This window comes from Amphiprion ocellaris, chromosome 10 (genome assembly GCF_022539595.1).
Source record: "Amphiprion ocellaris isolate individual 3 ecotype Okinawa chromosome 10, ASM2253959v1, whole genome shotgun sequence".
Classification (NCBI taxonomy): Eukaryota; Metazoa; Chordata; class Actinopteri; family Pomacentridae; genus Amphiprion; species Amphiprion ocellaris.
Window position 1 is genome coordinate 10,926,014 of NC_072775.1, and position 10,492 is coordinate 10,936,505.

Sequence of the window (10,492 nt, forward strand, 5' to 3'; positions counted from 1 at the left end):
AGTAAAGTATGACATTTTGGACGACATACTAAATTATGACACTTTTGTCACATCTTGGCCATAACATGGAATCGAACCCGGGTCTGTGGTGCAGTCCTGTTTATGAGTCATTCTCTCAACCAGTTGAGCTATCTGGGAACCTTTGTCACAGTTGTTGGCTGACATACTAAACTATGACATTTTTCTCTTTTTTTGACAATATACTAAACTATGACGCTTTTTTCCATATTTTGGATGACATACTAAACTATGACATTTTTTTTCCATGTTTTGGACAATACTAAACAAGAGAGGAAAGCAATTCACACCTGCAGCAACAGGTCATGAGCTGGAATCGAGCCTGCGTCTCTAACACAATCCTGTTTATAAATTACCCACTCAACCAGTTGAGCTACCTGTGGTCCCCTTTTTTTAGATGACATACCAAACTATGATGTTTTAATGACATTTTGGACGACATACTAAACTATGACGTATTTGATCACATTTTGGACGACATACTTAAACTATGATGTTTTTGGGGGCCTTTTGTTGGTTTTATTCAATATGTAAGTGGAGAGGAAGACAGGGAAGCCCTGCAGTAAAATGTCATGAGATGGAATCAAACCTGCATCTCTGACGCAGTTCTGTTTACGAGTGACCTTATCAACCAGTTGAGCTATCTGCACACCTTCTGTCTGCTTGTTGGACAACATACTAAACTATGACGTTTTAATGACATAATTGGACGACGTTCTAAAGTATGATGTTTTTACCCCATTTTGGACGACATACTAAACTATGAATTTTTCGTCATATTTTGGACGACATACTAAACTATAACATTTTTGTGACATTTTGGATGACATACTAAATTATGACGTTTTTGTCATATTTTGGACGACATACTAAACTGAATGAGGTGTTTTAGGATTTTGGCACTCAACCTGTCTTTTGCTCTCTGGGATGTTTTTGGACCAATATAGGTGCAGAAATGTGGAAAAAAGCCTCTCCTAAATCCCTTCACACAGCTAAAGGTTGCTTATGCGTGCCTATTCAGTCATGTGAATGTATGCAGCTCAGACTTGTGGTGTTCTGACATTAATATGCAAATGATACAAAGTCCGACATAGTAAGAACGCCATTGCAACTTTTGGTCATTTAAACATGAGGCCGGCAAGTTCACTTGCCGTCAGAATCATGGAATGGAGTGTATGTCTAAAAGGGGCTACACATTTGCTGCTCCTATGCAGTAGTTTCCAAACTTTACAGCCTCCAACCCCCTAAATGACAGTTCCAGAGACTCACGGTCCCTGGAGGTGGTTGGAACATATAAATATTGCATGCAGCTGCAAGTAATGTAAAATAAGCTAGTAGCAGGATGCATCAGAGTAACATCAGTGTGTAAACTGTAATACTGAGTAAACACAGTGTGTAAGAGATCAGATGATGTTTCTATGTTGTTGCTGCTTTTTACTCCTTTCTTTCGATTTAACCTTAAACTCACCTATGGAGACAGGTGGGCACTATATAGCAAATCCATTCTTGGTTTAAAGTTGGAGACGGCCACTTGGAGATCATCCTCAGGCTTTAGTGGCAATCTCTATTTATCGACTGATTTATTGATTTCAAGACATCATCTCAAAATCCCCTCTCAGTGTCTTTGGGAGCCACTGCTAGAGTGAGTATTTACAGCAAGCAATGTTGGACTGATTCAACGTTCACAGTGTTCATAATAAAGGAACATTGTGACTCACTTGTATTTTAATAGTTTCTGAGCAACAGCGGAGATCTGGCGGAATGCGTTATATCAGGCTACAGCTTCACAGACGATACTTGCTCTCTGTTGTGTTTTTTGTTGTTGTTGTCTTTTCTCTGGATTTAAAGACAACTACAAAAATTTAAAATCTCACCAGACATAGCCTTTAAACCTCTCAACTTTCTAAAACATGAATCAGTTCATGATCAAAGCATCATTTCATTCTGTTTTGGGTGAAAGCCAGCACATCTGCAGTCTTATCTGAGATTGAATTTATGTTTCAATATTACTTTTCTATGAATCACAACAGGAGACGAAAAAAAAAAAAGCCCTCAGGGCCACAAACATGAAAACAGCAAGGTCAGTGTTTACTCTGGCGTTGGTAATATAAAGCTCATCTCAGCACTATTGTCTACAATTACGACAGACCAGTGGGCTCGCTGCTCTTCCTTAATAGCTTCCTCCATATCTGACACTCTTCATTTCACGTAATGAGAGTCTTCAAGATGTGAATAAAGGTATGCATATGATTTGGAACAAGGGCTGAAAATGAGATATGCCTCGGGGCTCACTTCAAACAAGAAGAAATTTGTAGCTCGAGAGAAACTCTGTGGCTTTAAACCAGACATCTGTTCCTCGTCCCTCATTGGGGCCGAAAGCAAGCAGTCTGAGCTTTGGTGCCAAGGAGCCTCTTGTCTGAAACTTTGCCAGCTTATTTGTCACCGCGGCCTAGCTGACCAAAGAACCAGCCAGCCACTCCAGCCTATAATGGTGCGGTCATCTGTCGGTTCATCTCACGACTTCCAGCTAAAGCCTGAACATCAGACAGAAGAACGGAGGAGGAGGGGAGGAGGGAGTCAAACCGAATCCCCCCCTGGATTCACTCCTTTGCTGTTAACACCATGCAGTCACCTAAAGTTTATTGCTTGTCCATTTGTAAGCAGCCCAGAGAGACGCTTCACTCTCCCAGGAAGCCACAGAGAGCGCTTTAACTGCATGACCTTCCCATGTTTTTATGGAGCCGGAGAGCAATTCTACATGTTTTAGCTTCTCTGCTGCACCAGTAGAGATTCAAGAAAGTGATATGAGGCTGAAAATCAGCATTAAGTAACTGACCGGGGAGACGGTTCGCTATGCTGCAGCTCATATCAGCCTGAAACATCTCGACCACATTCGACAGGACAGCTGGCCTCTCGTACATGGAAGCCTGTCCAGCCAGAGTTTATCATAAAACTGCCTTTAAAGTGCATTACGCTGTTACCTTCTAATCTGAGGGGCCTGTAATAGAGATATTTGAGTGCACAATGAAGCCGAGGCTGCAAGAGACAGAGTCTGACTGGCTCAACAATAGGCTGGGAAACAGGGTGGAAGCCTGTTGACTCACGGATAAAGACACTGTCATACAGTCACAGCTCCAGTTTATCATTTAATTAACATCTCATACACCAAGACAAACACACCATCAATAATGCAGCGGCAACATGCTACAATATTAATGTCAGATGAAATAAGGCAATTAGATGGCGAAAAACTATTTTAAGTCTGTCCCGGCTGGCATGTGGAGCGGAATCATTCAGCAAAAAAAGAAACAAAAAAACAAAAAAACCAAAACAGAACAAAACAAAACAAAGGGATCCTGCTAAAATAGAGCCATGAGAAGAAGAGAGCAGCTGATCCCGGGCGACCGAGGGCCAACGTTTTGTTTGTCAGGACGAACAAATGGTGACAAACGATGGCAAATTGGAGTGAAGGCCCCCCGCTGAGCTATGGTCTCCTCACCGGGGTCCCAGCAGAGCAGAGGTGCTAGCTCGTTAGAATAAAGACGCGCACACATGTATAAAGTTATCGAAATGTAATAAAGTTCAAGGCATGCCGCGCATACGCAAGCAGCCCACTGCACAACAATAAGATGCCAGAGAAAGGAGCCATTGGAGGTTTGGAGACGACACACACAAAAGCCTCCCTGACTGTCTAATCCAATGTTTCACATGAAAGAGTTGAGCCTCTGCTGAGGACTAAAACAGCATTTGGTCTAATCCTATAAATCTATATGATTGAGACAGATGGAAAGTAAGTTCTCTGTGTCTCTGGGAAAAAGAGGAAAAAAAACCCCTGTACCTCTCACCCCACAGCCCTGATTTCCAGCCTCATCTGCAGGGTGAAGGGAAGCTCTGTGCGGTGAGCGGCGTAGTAGAAGTGGCAACCACAACACGGCCATAAATAGATTCCAGAGGCCAGCTCCAGCCATGTACAGAAAAGTGTATTTCATTTAATTGGCTGGATAAGACAAAGATTCTTAATTTCCCCTGAGATCTGGGTTGCCAACTTTTGTTTTTACACCGCAGAGAAGAAGAAGAACAGAGCAGTGCCAGGAATTTACAATGTTCTCTTTTCCACCGGCGATACTGTGTTTTTTTCCTCCCTCAGAGAGCTCCACAGATATTGGATTAATTATGCAGATGTTTAAATATCAACCCTGATCAAAGACTCTTGCTAGTCTGTGAACCTTAGTTTGTCTGTGTAGGTCTCCGTAGACCTATCATGGCATATGCTCTGGCACAGAGGACACACACTTACAGCTTTTCCTCTCTCTCTCTTTCAGCTTCCCTTCCTCCCTCCTCCACACAGACAGGCCATTGTGTGCGGGCACAGATGAGATTTGCATGCATGTTAGAGTGGATTACACATGCAGGCTCTGGGAACCTGGACCCCCGTGGTCTCCCTGCACCGTTTGGGCCCGAAACCGGCGAGTTCTCCTTTTCAATCTACCACTTCAAACAGATCTCACAGCTTAATTGGCTCAGGAACATACAAAATTAAAGGTTAAATTCCGAGATCTAGGAGAAGCGGGTGAAAAAGTTTCTCTTCGCAGCTGCCTCCTGGAATTTGCCTCAAAAATCGCTCTCACGAAACGCCTCCTCATCGGGTTTCCGCATCCATCAGCGGTCAGATTCCTAACTTGGGGAGATAAGAGTGTGCAAAAGGGTTAATCCTCTAAGTGATATGTATAATCAGAAGCTTAATCCCTGATCTGAAGATGCTGTGCGTAAGAAGGTGGAGATGGCAGATAAGAGCAGCCAAATCTCCTTAAAAATAGCTGAGGATGCAACATCAGTCTGCCAGCAGATGTAACAAACATTTGATGAATTGATTTTAATTTCATATTGCTTCCATGTCGATACTTTCCTTGATGGTGTTTGTGTTTGCAAAGCGCTTTCTGGTCAAGCCTCCCCCCACTATCATCCATCAGGGTATTTATAGTGCATTTGTTGACACTGAAACAGTACTAAAGTGCCTGCAAACAGACAATAAAAAAAAAAAATCTCATCTCAAAGCATTTGCGTGTCATTACGTTTATTCATATGAGCATTAAAGTAAATTGTCAAACGCTGCCTCTTTTAAGCAGCTAAGCCCCACGGAGCCTCTCTGCTCAGCAGGATTATAAATGAGATAGGATTTAATATTGATCCTCCGCTGACCTCCTATGAAGTTCTCATCATTTTACACACATACTGTTAATGAGATCAATGGGCTCCCACAGGTCCGCACACAGATAAACCTTGACCTTAACGCTGTCAGACAACAAGCATGACTGGGCCCACCGGAGGATAAAGCAGGGGAATGAAATATGAGCTTTGGTTGTTTACTTGATTTCTCAGTCCACGTGAAGACTTTCCTTGCCTCATCATTCATGCACGAGTTTACATCTCTACATTTCAGCACCAAGCTCTGCTGAGTAACACCACCTTCAAAGGGCCAGACCGTGAAATATTGGCTAATTTTTTACCTCGCACCGGAACGAAACTGGTTGATGAGCAAATTTACTGTCAGCTCTGAGGCTCTCTGGTGCTGCCACCAAGGGAAAGGAAGAGAAGAAAAAAAAAACCTTCACAAAGCAACATCAGGTTCATAAGCAAGCCACATACCTAAATGAGCCCGATAATTATCTGAATATATCTCCATTGCTATTACAATAGGCTCCAATCAATGAGCGTGGCTGCCTTAAACTCGTGTACGTCCCACAGGCATTAATTTCACTAAGGCTCACATATGAGTATGGGGGTGGATGCCTGGTGTGGGTTGAGGCAATTGATTCAATGCATCTGCCAGCCACACAGAATACAAAAGCACAGCGATGGGAGCTATAAGAAATGCAGTGGGCGGCAGGGGAGGAGGTCTACCTGAGCGACTGTAGCCTCTAACATACACATACCCCCGAGTGCCAGCGTCACATGTAATAAATCAAATCATTTGCCTTCCCTCCAGCCAGTCCTGTTTTCAAAATCTAAAGCTGCTTATGAGAAGACAGAGACATGAAAAAGTGTGATTTGTATTCCTCGATACGGAGCCACCAGCACACTCTGTCCCCTCTCCTCTTCCTCTCTTCTCCCACTCCCCTGTCAGCTCATTAGTCGCCCATCTCGATATTGCTATAAGGTGTGGATTCTCGTCTAATTATGCCTGCACACACACATAATGCTGGGAATTAGATAAAGAAAAACTTTCGCATAATTGGTCGGGGGTGAAATAAGAAAAAAAAACAACTTTCCTTCCTTGAATCCTGCCTGTGTGAAGCTGTGAATCTGCCTCCTGCACACAGTATTGGACATGAGCCACACCCAGGCAATGACATCCAGAAGTCAGATTCTTAAGTCAGCAACAATAACCGCATGAGAAACTGTAAATCTTTGACCGAGCTGGCGGGAGACCAACCGCTGACGTCTATTTAAAAGATTTCTTGATGAATTGTCTCCTCCGAGGAAACAAAATTACATCCTGAATAAATATATTCCTGTAAAATTAAACCTCTTAAGAAATGATTTGTAAGGACAAATCTCTCCGCACAAAATATGGATGGCAGCAGGGTGAGGAGGGGGGAGTTAAAAAAAAAAAAAAAAGACTGAATCGTGGAATGAATATAGCTGGCCTGATTTCATCCCCCCTCCTCTTCTCCTTCGTAACTAATAACTCATCTATCATCTCCGACCTATTAACAACCGTCCTCCGTCCGGCTAATACCATCAGGAGGAGAAGAGCCACTCGCTGCCTTTCTGCTGCTGCGAACATAATTGTTACATATTGGCTCCAGTCAAAGGCTGTTTTTTTTTCTCTTTGGGACCAAATGCCTCTATCTTTGTCAGATGACGGCGTCAATTTAGCTTCAAAGCCGGTCAAGGCCAAAAAAGAGCCATGGGTAAATTTCTCCTTGATCAAAGTGGATTAGATGCATTTGATAAAATCTCTTTTGTGGAATTTTGCTTCAATGGGTCAAAGAAGTGTCACTGTATTTAAAAAATAATCTTATAATGGGATAAAAAAAACAATATCCCTCCCTATCTAAACAGAAATGCAGAAATTAATTTTTTTGTGTGACAACAATTTTGTTTTCTTCACTCAACAAAATAACAAGTGCATTAGAAAGGGATTTTAGTGCATACATATGGGTGACATTGGTTTAATAAGGTGTTGGGTCACCAGTGAGCTGCCATAACAGCTTCAGTGCATCCCAGCATTGATTCCATATATTCCCTCATTAGGTGTTTTGATGATGGTGGAGGAGAACATGTCAGTGCATCATCTCGCATATGTGTTTATCTGAGTTGAAATCTGGTGACTGTTAAGGTCACAACATATGATCATTCTCATACTCATCAAATCATCCAGTGACCCCTCATGTTGTATAGATGAAGAAACTGTCACTCTCATCAGGAAAGAAACACCTCATTACAGGATAAAGCTGATCATTCAGAATAACTAAGTATTAATTTTAGGGGACAAGCAACGCCAAGAAAATGCCCCCATAACAGAGCCACCGGATCTTCTCTCTGTAGGGGTCAAGGCTTCGGATTTTGTGTTTAATTTGCAACCTGTCTGTACATATGGCATATCTGGTAACATTTTCACCTCATTCTTTTGGGATTGCATTTTGTTACATACTGCCTGTACATAAAAAATACTGTATGATTGTAAAATATTGTTTGTCCTTTTATCTATGGGCGGTTATTAGTTTAAGACATATATAATTCTGGGTGATCTAATAGCTTGGGCTGTACACTACATGGCTGCAAGTGCATAAACCAGCGAGTCCCAGGTTCGATTCCATAGGGACCATTTGCTAAAGCGGCGACCTCCAGGCCTGTAAAAGCGAGTAAATCCCCATAGACCCACATGTTAGCATGCAGAGCTTTACAGCAGAAATAAACATGTTTACAGCCTGATGTAAAAAAATGGTTTTGATCTCTATAAGCTAATTTGTTCATGACAACAGTACAGGGGGGGATTTTTATTCAGCTCAACCATTTAGATCATATTAGATAGTGGATGCCATCATAGGCATAGGAGATCCATCAGCTTTACGTACGCCACCACACTGAGCTTCAAAACAGCTCTTCAAGAAACCTGTGGGTGACGTCACAAAAGATTCGCCCGTCTTTATATACAGTCAGTGCATTTGCTGCGCAATCAAAAGCATAAAAATGCCCAAAAATAGAATCTCAGAACAGAAATATATAACAAAAAAATGCGTAGCTCCTTTACAGAGACTCCCACACAACTGATCCTAACATGAGGTCAGGTTCTTTTTACTACTGCACACTGTAAAATTAACACGCATCCATCATTGCCCACAAGTATTAGTAGAGAGAAATAATGAGTAACATTATCATTTTATCATAATTTTAATACATCACCACTGAGAATATAGTAGTGTAGCCAAAGTGTTGCCTTGAGACAACAAATGGAAAAAAAAAACTGCTTTAGAAACATGAATAAAAACATCAATTATGCCTGTAAAGAGATTCAAGCCTTTAAATCAACAAGTTATCTTGATTTAAAGGCTTTAAATGGTCCTAGTTTTTCCTGGCACATGTGACTGCTTTCTAACAGTGTGTATTGACCCAAAAAATGTAACATTATGAAGAAACATTTCATCAGATATCTACACTACCATTCAAAAGTTTGGGGTCACCCGGGCAATTTCACGTTTTCCATGAAAACTCATACTTTTATCCATGTGCTAACATAATTGCACAAGGGTTTTCTAATCATCAGTTAGCCTTTCAAGACGATTAGTTAACACAATGTAGCATTAGAACACAGGAGTGATGGTTGCTGGAAATGTTCCTCTGTACCTCTTTGGAGATATTCCATTAAAAATCAGTCATTTCCAGCTAGAATAGTCATTTACCACAATATATGTCTAGACCAGGGGGTGTCAAACATGTGGCCCGCGGGCCAAAACTGGCCCTCCAGAGGGTCCAATCCGCCCCACAGGACGACTGTGTAAAGTGTAAAAATTACAGAGAAGACATTAACTGAAATTTGTAAATTTGTAAAAGTATAAATTTAAAATAATTCCTAGACCATGACAAGTTGTTTTCATCATAAAGTAAAATACTAGATTGCTCTTTTGTCATTTTGTGTCTCATTTTTGTAATATTTTGTCTTGTTTTGGTTGTTTTTTGCCTTTTTTCTGTCTGACTTTTATCATTTGTCTCATGTTTTTGTCATTTTGTGTTCCTTTTTGTCTTGCTTGTGTTTTTTGTCTCATTTTTGTCATTTTGTGTTTTGTTTGATTCATTGTTTTGGGTATCGTTTTTGCCATTTTGTTTCTCGCTTTTGTCATTTGCATCTTGTTTTTTAATTGTTTCGTGTCGTTTGTCTAATTTTTTGTCATTTTTTTCTGGCTTTTGTCGTTATGTGTCTCATTTTTGTAATATTTTGTCTTGTTTTTGTTGTTTTTTGTCTTTTTTAAAGTAAAATACTACATCGTTCAGTTCCAGATACCTGCGACTAAAAGTTTTGTTACTTTGTAGAAACTCTGTGATCTGGGAGTTGAAATGTGGAAATGATAAACTGAGACATAATGTTGCTGAAATTGAACTTATTTTTCTGATGAAATTTCAGGTTGTTCATGATGTTTTGTAAAATTACAATTCCTTAAATGTGAATATTTTCAGAATGTACTCTTTTGCACTAAAACTGAGGGAAAAATTTGGAGTGGCTGCTATTTATCGGTTATTATGCTGAGATTTTACTGGTCTGGCCCACTTGAGATCAAATTGGGCTGAATTTGGCCCTTGAACTAGAATGAGTTTGACACCCCTGGTCTAGACTGTATTTCGAAGTCATTTAATGTTATCTTCATTGAAAAAAAATGCCTTTCTTTCAGAAATAAGGACATTTCTAAGTGACATTAACTTTTGAACAGTAGTAGGCCTATATATATATATTGTCTAGGGGGTCAAGTAGACTTCATGTCATGACATGCAGAGAGAAAAAAATATCCTTGCTTGGTGTCATCGGTTTCTCGCAACAGCAAGACTCGATATCACAGCCTAAATTGTAGCTTCTTAACAGCTCAGTTCATTGCAGAACAGCAGTAACACAAAAAAGCACTAAACACTGAGTAACGGTTACATCAAGATATTTTTACACCGCACATAGCAGGCTTATTCTTCCCCGACATGTCATGAAAATAGTTACAGCATATAGAAAGCACACGGACTCATTTATAGACACGTAGTAGTAAAACATGCAGATGCCTCCACTGAAGCTCTACTACACGTTCATCTGTTCCACACACACACAAAAAAACCTGGGTTTCCACTCTGTCAATTACGTAATATTATTTTATCTGTGGCTCCTTACTTTCTCCCCCCACTTCCTCACAAAATCCCATCTCCATAGCGACAAACTCTCATCCACGGTTCATAGTAGAAATAATTGTTTGCTTCTGCACCAAATGGTTGTTCT